Source organism: Astatotilapia calliptera, chromosome 15 (assembly GCF_900246225.1).
Source record: "Astatotilapia calliptera chromosome 15, fAstCal1.2, whole genome shotgun sequence".
In the NCBI taxonomy this organism is placed as follows: domain Eukaryota; kingdom Metazoa; phylum Chordata; class Actinopteri; order Cichliformes; family Cichlidae; genus Astatotilapia; species Astatotilapia calliptera.
Genome location: NC_039316.1, coordinates 10,505,947 through 10,519,040, shown reverse-complemented (window position 1 = coordinate 10,519,040; position 13,094 = coordinate 10,505,947). Strand labels below are relative to the sequence as shown.

The window sequence follows — 13,094 nt, the reverse complement described above, 5'->3', positions numbered from 1 at the left end:
CAAATGATAGTGGTGGATTTGGAGATAGAAGGAATAGATTATGGAAAAGGATACTGGAAACTGAATAACGAAGTACTTATGGAAAAAGAATATAAGGAAAGGTTTGCAGAGCTCTTCCCTTTATGGGAGGAGATGGAAAGCTTATATATAAATAAACTGGATTGGTGGGAGGATGTAAAAAACAAAATAAAAAAGTTCACGGTGGATTATTGTACGGAAAGGTCCAGCGTAAGGAAAGAGGAATTTCGTATATTGCAAAAAGAAATAGAATATACTTATACACTACAAAATGAAAAAGGAAACAACAAAAACATGGACGAGAAAATGGAAAGTTTAAGATTGAAGCAGGAAGAACTACTTGAAAGGAAGGCAAGGGCTGAAACATATAAGATAAAGCAGGAGGAGTATGAGGAGAACGAGAAATGTTCGGCCTTTTTCTTTAAAAAGATGAAAAGTAAGGAAAAAAAGGGAGTTATAATAAAATTAGAGAAGGATGGGAAAATGATAGAAGGGAAGGAAAATATGCTTAAAACGGCGAAGGAGTATTATGAGGCCTTGTTTAGAAAAGAAAAATTAGAGGGAGAAAAAGGGGATTTTTTCTTAAAGAAAATAAAAAAGAGATTAACGGGAGAAGAAAGCGACAGTTTAGAAGGGGAAGTTACAATAGGGGAGGCATATAAAGTATTAAAAGGAATGAAGGCAAACAAAGTGCCAGGGATAGATGGATTAACAAAGGAATTTTACGAAACTTTTTGGGGAATGGTGGGGAAACATTTGTTGGGAGTTTTTAAGGAAATCATGGAGGGAAAGGAGATGACAGAGAGTATGAAGATGGGTGTGGTTTCTATTCTATTCAAGAAAGGTAACCCACAACAACTTGATAATTATAGACCGTTAACTATGCTATGCGTGGATTATAAGATCCTGAGTAGGATATTGGCAAATAGACTCGCGGGAGTAATGATGCAAATAGTGGAGAAGGATCAGACGTGTGGGGTCAGGGGGAGGCAAATGTCTTGGAACGTGCAACTACACAGAGACATACTCACATACGTTAGAGATAGAAATTTGCCAGCACTATGTGTGAGCCTAGATCAACAAAAGGCCTTTGATAGGGTAGATTATGATTTTTTGTGGAGGGTAATGCAGTATATGGGCTTGGGAGAGAAATTTAAAAAATGGGTAAAAAATTTATACAACGGCATAAGTCTGAAAATAAAAGTAAATGGATTCCTTACAGAAAAAGTGTATCAAACAAAGGGTTTGAGGCAAGGATGTCCATTATCTGTTGTTCTTTATGTACTGTATGTTGAACCTTTGGCTTGCGCAATAAGGGAAAGCCAGAGAGTAAAAGGGATTCCGATGCCGCGGGGGGAAGTTTTAAAGATATCGCAGTATGCGGACGATACAGTATTATATCTGGCAGATGATGATAGTTTAAAGGGTGCGATAGAAATTTTAGATATTTACGAAAAAGCGACTGGATCAAAGATAAATAAAGAGAAGTCGATGTATAAATATTTGGGGACATGGGAGGGTAGAAGAGATAATATCTGTGATTTTACTTTGTGCCAAGGCCCAATGAATATTTTAGGAATCACCTTTGGAAATAAGGAAGGAGATGAGCTTAGCAATTGGAAAAAAAGGTTAAGTGCGGTAGAAAAGAAGCTGGGCCTTTGGAAAGCAAGGAAATTAACAATTACGGGGAAGGTTCTGATTATAAAGAGTGAGGTGGTGCCGAAGTTATTACATCTGGCCTATGTGTTTCCGATGCCTCAGATCTACAGAGCGCAAATAACCAGAGCGATATTTAAATTTATTTGGGGGGGTTATGAGTATGTCAAAAGAACGCAAATGTATCAAGAAATTGAAGATGGTGGGAAAGGGGTACCAAATGTCCCTTTGAAGTTAGACACAATGTTTTATGCAAATGTATGCAAGCTATTGAAACAGAACTATGTCCATAAATGTCAAATATTGTTATGGTTTTGGTTAGCGATTCCATACCGTTTTTTGATAGGGTGGGAAAATAAGGGACCAAAGGCGGAAACTAGACCAAAATATTTTCAGAGGATGCTGGGATGGGGAAAGAAACATGCTGAATGTAAAGAGGTGGATACCGTACTAAACCATAAACTTTTATATAAGAAAATGGTATGGAAAGCTAATTATAACCAGGTACCGGTGAGTCCAGAAGTGTGGAAATGTGCACAGGATAAGACCTTTAAAAATGTTTTGAAGGATTTTAATTGGATGCATTTACACAAAAGGTTACCCGTGAGGATCATCATGTATGCACATAACTTGGGAAAACAGAAAAAGTGTCCGAGGGACAATTGCGTAGAAGAGGAAACAATAGAACACGTACTTTGGGGATGCGAATACGCAAAAAAGGTATGGGAAAGGGTAAAGGGGAAGTATAAAGGTTTGGGCACGGTGACTTATGAAGAGATTACCCTTTTCAGGGCTAACAGCATAGAAAAAGAGAGATATAAAATACGATGTATGTTGTTAACAATTGTAAAAATGAAATTGTGGAAGGCAAGACAGAGTTGTATAATGGGAGGATATAAAGAGGGGGAAATAGGTACGACTAAAGCTGTAGAGAGGGAATTCGAAAAGACATACTGGCATGAACTACAAAAATGGGGAATAGACATGATCAAGGATAGATGGAAAGATTTCCCTTCCTTCTTTACTGCGAAGGCACCTAAAAAGTGGTGGTAGGTAAAGAGAAAGGAAGGGAGAAAGGGAAAAGGAGCAATGAAAAGCAATAAGTTATATGAATATGTTACATGAAAATGATTGGTTTGCGATGAATGAATGTGGGAAAGAAATGAAATGTAAATATGTCTTTGTAATGGAAATGGAAAAAGTTTTTTGAATTGTTGTGGAAAGAAAATAAAAGAAGTAAAAAAAATCTGTTCTTATCAGTTTAATATCTGATACGTCCCCTACCCGGGGACCATATATTAAATTGATTTTTGGAGCAGGGAGATGGAATAGGGGCTTGCTCCGTCCACTCCACGCATCGACCTGGTATTGCAGTATTTCCAGGAACGGTGCACTCCCTGAAGCTGTGAAAAAGAAGTGTAATTTGATTCAACAGTTTCTGTAAAGAAATTTGTTATACGTTAGATATATGCGTGCGTGTGGATATGTGGACATTGCCTTCGTGTAATCTTCGAAGGTTAGTCAGGCTGAAATGTTGCGACTTAATGTTTGTGAATGAGTTACATTTAACTATTACGAGAATTACTAAATCCTGCCACTTGGACTGACACGTGGACACACACTTTCTATGGGAAATCAAAAAAAATATGTAGTTTTGAACTGCAGTTACATTATTCTGGCTCGAATCCTGCAGTTACCTCTGTTGTCCACTAGAGACCGATAGAAGTCTTTAAAAACCGGAGGCTGCCATCTACAAGGACTCATGTTGATTATAGGTTTAACTCTTCTCTTTCTCTACATACTGCAGCTTCCTGTCCTCTGTGGCTGTAAATTACATCGTTTGAAAAAAAAAAAACCCCCACAATTTTTTCTTGGCTTCTTTAGCTAAAATCACCTGTATTGTCTGTTGTTTCCATTTGTGGATGGTTAATAGTGCAGAAGATTGTTTTTCTGTTTTCAGGATTACATGAAAACATTTTGGAACAGATCATTTTTGTATATAATAAATCTTAGGATAGTATTGGTTTTGATGATTTATAAAACAGCTGTGTGCCGTAGCCCTGGTAGTGTGGATCCTTAGTGTGTAAAGAGTAGATAACTCATGTAATATGTGTGAATGAAAATCCATGGACTTTATAAGAGTCCTCCATTTATGGCTATGATCCTAACAAACAAGAATAATACGTTTCTTTCTCCTACCAATCTTCCTGTTTCCTAAAGGAACACACATACACAATATATATGCGCCAGGATGGCCGAGTGGTTAAGGCGTTGGACTTAAGTTCCAATGAGCGCATGCTCTCGTGGGTTCAAACCCCACTCCTGGTATAATTTGGAGCCTCATGACTGGTAAACTGAAATGTATCTATGGGAGCAACAATGATCAATGGGAGTTTTTAGGAATTTGCTGTGAGCAATATCCCCCCACCCAGTCACCCCCAAAAAAGCAGGGATGTAAGACAAGAAAGACAAATGAGAGGTCTGTGCCAAGGTTGCCCCCTCTCAGTCTTACTGTACATGTTATATGTAGAACCGTTGGCTTGTGCAATTAGGGAAAGCCCAGACATAACAGGAATACAGTTACCGGGAGGAGAAACATTAAAAATTTAACAGTATGCGGACGACACAATGCTGTACCTGGCTGATGATAAAAGTGTAACAGAATCAATAAGAGTTATACAGGAGTTTTTGAAGGCTGCGGGGCCTCAAATAAACAAGTATAAGTCAATGTATAAATACCTGGGAAGATGGGCGGGCAGGAGAGAGGCAATTTGTGAATATCAATTATGTGGAGGGCCAATGGAGGTCTTGGGTATTTCCTTTGGGAATACAGAGGGGGATGCTATCTTTAATTGGGGAAAGATTTTGAAGAAGATGCGTATAAAATTGGGGCTATGGAACAAGAGGAAGCTTACCATTTTGGGAAAGGTGCTAGTTATCAAAGCTGATATCCTACCAGGCCTTCTCCACCTTGCTTACATCTTCCCAATTCCATGTGTGTTGAGGTTTATATGAAAAATGTTTAAGTTTATGTGGGGAGGGATTATGAATATGTGAAAAGGGGGATGATGTACCAAGAGATAAGGTAGGGGGGAAGGAATGTGCCATGCATCCCTCTGAAGTTGGACATGATTTTTTGCAGTAATGTATGCAAATTGCTAAAGGAAGCATATATACACAAGTGCCAAGCTTTAATCTGTTTCTGGTTGTCTTTACCTCTGCGGTTTTTGATTGAATGGGATAATAAGGTCCCCAAAGCTGAGGATAGACCAACTTATTACCGTCAAATGGACAGATGGAGAAAGAAAAATAAGGAATGTAAAGATGTAATAATAATTATAAATCATAGACTTCTGTATAGAACCTTGGTGCAAAAGTATAAGACTGGGGTTTTGATCAGGGAGGCGGAAATGTGGGAAAGGGTGCAGGATAAAGAACTGAATAATAGATGTAAGGATTTTAATTAGCTCTTAATGCATAAGAGATTACCAGTAAGGGCTACTATGTATGCACATGATTTGGCAAAACGTAAATATATGCACCAGGATGGCTGAGTGGTTAAGGCGTTGGACTTAAGTTTCAATGAGCGGATGCTCTCGTGGGTTCAAACCCCACTCCTGGTACAATTTGGAGCCTCCTGTGTGGTAAACTGGATGGAATCTATGAGAGCAACAGATATGGTTTTTAGGTATTTGATGTGAGCAATATCTTTCCCACAAAAAAAAGCTGTGATGCTGAACCCAAAGGGAAAATTGTTAAATGGAAATGGAAAAAGTGAATAAAATAACTACCTTGAAATTGGGAGGTGTCACCTCTCTGAAAGGCAGTTGAACACTTTTCAATGTAAAACTAATATTAACCAGGGATGTTTCTGTGAAATCATAATTTCTTTTTCTTTTCTTTTTTTCATTTTTTTTTAAAATGTCTTGTATTAAACCGCTGTTTTCTTTCTTGTGTTAATGCCATTCCTTTTCACTCTGGGAACAATGGGAAGTCACTTATCTGGGCAGAGCTGAGTGACATTTAAAGGTAATGCTGCATCTGCTGCACATGAGCTTCTTAAAGTAGATACAGTGTGGCTCGCTTGTCCTGACACAACGTGTAAACAGGAAGTCTACTGACATTTGTTCAACTTCAAGAAGTTAAATACCGAGAACCTTAACCACTCACTATTTCTATTTTTGGCAAAGCAGCCATATGTAATTGCACTTTTCAAGAATTTTATTTATCTTGCCAAAAAGTGATGACACTGTATTTTGTGACACATTGCATGTATTTTCTCACAGCAGTATAACAGACTACAGACCTATTATGTTAAATGTTTCTTTATCCCAGCATGTACAGTAGTTGTTGGATTGTTTTGAAGCAAACCCTTTCCCCCAGCAGCTTTGCCCATATTTCCTTACAATGTGGGACACTGTGCCATTTTTTTTAGTTGCCTAAAGCTGGAGGTCAAGTTGAGAAATCGGCCAAAACAAATGTATTTCTCTTCTCTAAAATAAGATAAGATAAGATAAGACTATTGATCCCACAGCGGGGAAATTTTTGCGTTACCTCAGCTCAGGTACAGATAGCAGCAGGAAAATACAAAAATACAAATAAAATACAAACAAATACAAAATAAGTAAGATAATACAATATATACCAGGGGTGTCAAACTCAAATACACAGTGGGCCAAAATTCAAAACTGGAACAAAGTCGCGGGCTAATGTTAATATTTATTGAAAAACAAAATCTTCAGATTCTCAGATATAAGAATGAATCTTTTCTTATGGACTCAAACAAGTTTTGCTGAAAAACTGAATATGGAACAAGCAAAGCTTAATACTAAACAATATATATATTAGCTGTATAATACCAGTAGGCCAGCTCTAATAGTAATTTGGTATGGCTTCGCGGGCCAAATGTAATTAGGCTGCGGGCCAAATTTGGCCCGCGGGCCAGAGTTTGACACCTGTGATATATACAGTGGTAGCATACACAGTATGTGATTATGGATATGGTTGTAGAAACATGCAAGACATAAATTTAACTATTTTACCGCTACTATTAATTTGTAAGTAATAGATATCTATAAGTATAGACATGTACATGCACACTACACACACATGTGTACTGTAATTCATTATTATCAGGATGTCCAAAAAACTCACTGAAAAGCCTTCAGCTAATCCAAAATGCTGCAGCAAGAGTCCTGACAGGGACTAGAAAGAGAGAGCAGATTTCTCCTGTTTTGGCTTCCCTTCATTGGCTTCCTGTTAAATCCAGAATTGAATTCAAAATCTTGCTCCTCACATACAAGGTCTTAAATAATCAGGCCCCATCTTATCTTAATGACCTTGTAGTACCATATCACCCTATTAGAGCACTTCGCTCTCGCTCTGCAGGCCTACTTGTTGTTCCTAGAGTATTTAAAAGTAGAATGGGAGGGAGAGCCTTCAGTTTTCAGGCCCCTCTTCTGTGGAACCAGCTTCCAGTTTGGATTCGGGAGACAGACACTATCTCTACTTTTAAGATTAGGCTTAAAACTTTCCTTTTTGCTAAAGCATATAGTTAGGGCTGGACCAGGTGACCCTGAATCCTCCCTTAGTTATGCTGCAATAGATGTAGGCTGCCGAGGGATTCCCATGATGCACTGAGTTTTTCCTTTCCAGTCACCTTTCTCACTCACTATGTGTGAATTGACCTCTCTGCATTGAATCATATCTGTTATTAATCTCTGTCTCTCTTCCACAGCATGTCTTTTATCCTGTCTTCCTTCTCTCACCCCAACCGGTCACAGCAGATGGCCCCGCCCCTCCCTGAGCCTGGTTCTGCCGGAGGTTTCTTCCTGTTAAAAGGGAGTTTTTCCTTCCCACTGTCGCCAAAGTGCTTGCTCATAGGGGGTCATATGATTGTTGGGTTTTTCTCTGTATCTATGAAGCGCCTTGAGGCGACTTTTGTTGTGATATGGCGCTTTATAAATAAAATTGAATTGAAAATCTAATTGAATTGAATGTACACACTAAATATACATATGTATACATACACATATACCTGCACACGTCCATACATATAAAAAGATGCATTATGCATGAAGTGTGACAGTGTATGTCCACAATGTCCAGTGACTTATGATTTTGTGATTGAGGAGTTATAGAGTCTAACTGCTGTTGGGATGAATGATCTGCGAGAGCGCTCCTTCCTGCAGTGAGGCTGTTTCACTCTCTGACTAAAAGAGCTGCTCAGCAAACAGACTCATGCAGAGGGTGATGTGGGTTGTTCATGATGGATGTCAGCGTTACTAATATCCTCCTCTTGCCCACTGCCTCCACAGACTCCAGAGGACATCCCAGCACAGAGCTAGAGCGCCGCACCAGTTTGTCAAACCTGCTCCTGTCCCTGTCCGTGCATCTGCTCCCCCAGCAGGCCATTGCATAGAAAAGGGCAGATGCTACCACGGTATCATAGAATGTCCTTAAGAGAGTCCTGCAGACTCCAAAGGACCTTAGTCTCCTGGAGAAGTCAAAAAACATTTTCCTCACAGTGCTCCCAGACTGTTCTAGGTGAGAGAGGGATTGGTGTAAAAGGTAGATGACGGCGTCATCCACCCCGATTCCAGATCGGTAGGTGAACTGCAGGGGGTCGATCGCTGAGCTCACCAGTGGGCAAAAGTGGTGCAGAACGAGCCTTTCCATGGTCTTCATCAGATGAGAAGTCGAGGCCACAGGCTTGAGGTTGTTTGGCTCCTTGGGGTGTGCGATTTTTGGCATCGGAACCATGCAGGAAGTCTTCCACGGTTCAGGACCCCTCTCCAGACTCAGGCTCAGGTTGAAGATGTACAGGACCACCTGACACAGCTGGTCTGCACAGTCCCTGAGCAATCTGGAGCAGATTCCATTCGAACCTGCTGCCTTCCTTGCCTTTGTCCTCTTGAGCTGACTTAAATATATATTTTAACCAAGATGGTGCCTTGTCTCTACATCACCCAGTTTTCTTCTAAATGGGACTGCAATCTTAAGAATTGTAAATGCTTCAAGAGCAGTTTACATGTCTGATTCTTTTGGTGTAAGTGTAGCTTTTGTTAGTTTAAGGTGGTTAAACTGGCTTTGTTTTTGAAGTGTTTAAAAAATAGCTGGCAATAGTTCTATTTAATGTTTTTATTAAATGTCACACCGTCACACCACAATCTTAAGACGTCTTGCGGTCTACGGCTTAGGGTGGCTTGTATTCTATTACTTCGTATAAAGTAAACACTGCCCCCTAAGAGAACCTTTTAAAGGTAGGTGTGGTCAAACCAACTCTTTATGAACAGTGCCTTTTATTTCATTCTGACATTTAACCCTAGTTTCAATTGTCGATGTCGTACTGTTTTGTTAATCCTAATTGTTTTTGTTTGTTTATTTTTTGTGTGTTTTCTAACCTAAGGGTGTTTTGCTAACTGCTAAACAAGCTAAAGTGTAAAAAAAATTATTCGCTTTTCTTTTGTTTGTTTGTTATGTTTTTTTGTTTGTTTTTAAAAAAAAGAAATAGCACTGGGGTTAGTTCGTTAAAGTAATACAAATGCAGAAAAGATAAACAGATACATTCAACCTCCCTCCAGCTGCAAGTTTTCTCAGACTTTCTCATTTCACACCAAAGTTACAAAAATGCATAAATAATTGTAACTTATTTAAGCTAGTTTTGTATGTCCACTTCCATGGTTAGAAACTGCTGCAAATCCAGTGTCAGTACTCTACAGTAGATTACTGTGGTCTAGAGTAGACTTTGTGCAGTTTTCTGTCTGTACACCTGAGGGCGGAAGTGTGTCTTTGTGAAACCTTAAACAATCATAGACGTGTTTATTTGATTTTCGTCGTTTCATTTCAACGCACGATACTGGTATTATAATTCTTTCATCTTGTAATTATCATATTATGAAAACAATTATAACGCCAAGAAAGTTATAAAAATGAATTTAAGACGCTCCGTCTTAACGACCGCTGATTGGACTGCAGACGACCACGTGATTTTGAATCTCATTAACCGGCACGCGCTGACCGGCGTTTCAGAAACTAAAGTGTCGTTATATATGTGGCGCCGTTTATAAACTGAAACATGCCGACCATAGTTATATTGTGATTTTCGGAGGTAAAACGTCAGTAAAACATCGACCTGTCCTCTACCATTTGTTAGAAGGCGACTGTGTTCTTCATTGTAACCATGAGTTAGAGTTGCAGTAAGCAGAATGAGTCGTTTCTGTCGTGCCATATGTGGGTATCGCTTCTCGGCCTTTTGGCTAAGATCAAGTGTAGTATCTGTTCTTATCAGTTACAAGGCGAGAAGCAATGCAGGATGGCGGCGGCGTCGGCCAATTTTCATGAGAGAAATACATGGATGCAAGGTACAAGAAATACTTTGAGATTCGAGTTGATGGAGAAAGAGGACGAGATTCATGACAGAATTAACTTCGGACGAAGGATCCTTTACGAGGCTTTAAAGATAAAGCCTGAGGAAATCTACTGCCTCCAGCAGAGTACGGCAAGTAAACATTATGATGTAACCTTTTGCACGGGAGAATGTGCGGAGGAGGTGAGAAGGAGATTTCACGGAGAAGAAAACGAAGAACTAAAGAAATATACGGTAACTCCTTTGTACAGAAATGATTATAGGATTTTAACGATCCATATGTATAACCCTTGGGTTTCGGAAGAGACAATTAAGTACTTGTTAGGAAGGTACGTCACAGTACTACCAGGAGTGCGCAAAATAAAGGATGGCTTAGGACTATGGACCGGAAAAAGACAATTCCGAGTCAAATTAAATGTGGATACGTCTACCGAGGACGGATATTGCCATCCACCCGCGGTATTCTCCATAGGAGCAGATAGGGGTTTCCTAGTGTATGCTGGGCAGCCCCAAGCGTGCAGAAAATGTGGCAGTACCGGACATAATGCGGACAGGTGTGAACAAATGAGGTGCAGGAGTTGCGGGAAGATAGGCCACATAACTAAAGACTGTAAGGAACCTAGAAAATGTCATTTGTGCGATTCAGAGACCCATATGGCAAGAGACTGTACTAGGCCAAGGTCATATTCTGAAGCGGCAGGAAATGAACATTACAGAAAATCGGATGCAGAAGCTGATATCGGAAAAAGAACACAGGAGGCGTCAACGGCTGCCGAAGATCACCTTAACGAGGAGAGAGCTGGGAGCAAGGAAGGCGGAGTAGAGCAGAGGAATAAGGAGGAAGGAACATTACGTGAATCGGACGCCGAGAGAGAGAAACAAGCAGAGGACGGACAGGTGTGGGCAGTAGTAGCGAAGCCGCGGAGAAAATCAGCAAAGAGGCGGAGAAAGGTGAGCTCAGGTGCTTCTCCAGAAGAGACAAAAACGGAAAATAAAGAGGATAGGGAGGAACGGATCGAGCAGGTGGAAAATACGGAGGGACATGTTTTGAGGGGTACACAGACTGAATGCATGCATACCCCCTTAAGCGACTTCACTAGTGATGGGGATACGGGGGAAGAGGCTGAAAGCGAAGAAAAATCGGAAGATTCCTTTATTAAGAACTTATTGGCGCAGGTTAATATGAAGAGTTAAAAATGGGGATACTGAAATAAAACTCCTATGGTTTTGATTTGTTTTGGTTTTGTTTTTGAGACCCCTTTTTTTTTTTTTTTTTTTTTTTTTTTTTTGATTTATGTTTTAAGACATGGGAAACTTTCGAATAATAACATTAAATGTAAGGGGACTTAGGAATGCTCGGAAAAGAAAAATGGTTTATGAATTTTTGTTGTATTATAATTTTGATGTCTGCTTGTTGCAGGAAGTACATTTAAAAGATGAGGGGGATGTTGACCTCTTTACGAAGGAATGGAGAGGAGGTGAATCGGTCTGGAGTATAGGGGGAGTACATGGGACTGGGGTAGGAGTGTTATGTGGGAATAAAAGTATACGAATAAAGGACAGTTATACTTTAATACAGGGAAGGGTTATGGTTGTAGATGTGGAAAAAAGTGGGACACAAAACCGTATAATAAATGTGTATGCATATGTGGATCCCAAATTAAGAAGAGAACTTCTTTCAAAAATGGACACTTGTTTTATGACAAGGAAAAATATTTTTGTGGGAGGGGATTTCAACTGTTCACTGGAGAAAATAAAAACTTCGCTCCCTTTTAAGACCTTTATAAAAAAATACGGTTTAATAGATGTAATGGCCACACTACAAGGGAAAAGAGTGGGGTACACATGGAAGAACACAAGAGGGATGGAAAGTAGATTAGATTACATCTTGATAGAGAAAAAGTGTAAAATAAAACAAGGGAAAATAATACCGGCTTTGTTCACAGATCATCAAATGATAGTGGTGGATCTGGAGATAGAAGGAATAGATTATGGAAAAGGATACTGGAAACTGAATAACGAAGTACTTATGGAAAAAGAATATAAGGAAAGGTTTGCAGAGCTCTTCCCTTTATGGGAGGAGATGGAAAGCTTATATATAAATAAACTGGATTGGTGGGAGGATGTAAAAAACAAAATAAAAAAGTTCACGGTGGATTATTGTACGGAAAGGTCCAGCGTAAGGAAAGAGGAATTTCGTATATTGCAAAAAGAAATAGAATATACTTATACACTACAAAATGAAAAAGGAAACAACAAAAACATGGACGAGAAAATGGAAAGTTTAAGATTGAAGCAGGAAGAACTACTTGAAAGGAAGGCAAGGGCTGAAACATATAAGATAAAGCAGGAGGAGTATGAGGAGAACGAGAAATGTTCGGCCTTTTTCTTTAAAAAGATGAAAAGTAAGGAAAAAAAGGGAGTTATAATAAAATTAGAGAAGGATGGGAAAATGATAGAAGGGAAGGAAAATATGCTTAAAACGGCGAAGGAGTATTATGAGGTCTTGTTTAGAAAAGAAAAATTAGAGGGAGAAAAAGGGGATTTTTTCTTAAAGAAAATAAAAAAGAGATTAACGGGAGAAGAAAGCGACAGTTTAGAAGGGGAAGTTACAATAGGGGAGGCATATAAAGTATTAAAAGGAATGAAGGCAAACAAAGTGCCAGGGATAGATGGATTAACAAAGGAATTTTACGAAACTTTTTGGGGAATGGTGGGGATACATTTGTTGGGAGTTTTTAAGGAAATCATGGAGGGAAAGGAGATGACAGAGAGTATGAAGACGGGTGTGGTTTCTATTCTATTCAAGAAAGGTAACCCACAACAACTTGATAATTATAGACCGTTAACTATGCTATGTGTGGATTATAAGATCCTGAGTAGGATATTGGCAAATAGACTCGCGGGAGTAATGATGCAAATAGTGGAGAAGGATCAGACGTGTGGGGTCAGGGGGAGGCAAATGTCTTGGAACGTGCAACTACACAGAGACATACTCACATACGTTAGAGATAGAAATTTGCCAGCACTATGTGTGAGCCTAAATCTCTCT

General features: G+C 39.4%; 2 non-coding genes and 2 pseudogenes across 2 annotated transcripts; all 4 read left to right on the top strand.

Moving 5' to 3' along the window:
* The first annotated feature begins 2,872 nt into the window (after nucleotides 1-2,872).
* LOC113007180 (uncharacterized) lies at nucleotides 2,873-3,073 on the top strand (annotated as a pseudogene).
* Nucleotides 3,074-3,919: 846 nt separating this feature from the next.
* On the top strand, nucleotides 3,920-4,002 carry trnal-uaa (transfer RNA leucine (anticodon UAA)). The gene has a single exon. It is a non-coding gene; the product is annotated as a tRNA-Leu (tRNA).
* A 1,212-nt stretch (nucleotides 4,003-5,214) lies between these two features.
* On the top strand, nucleotides 5,215-5,297 carry trnal-uaa (transfer RNA leucine (anticodon UAA)). The gene has a single exon. It is a non-coding gene; the product is annotated as a tRNA-Leu (tRNA).
* A 4,615-nt stretch (nucleotides 5,298-9,912) lies between these two features.
* On the top strand, nucleotides 9,913-10,053 carry LOC113007196 (uncharacterized; annotated as a pseudogene).
* The last annotated feature ends 3,041 nt before the right edge of the window (nucleotides 10,054-13,094 follow it).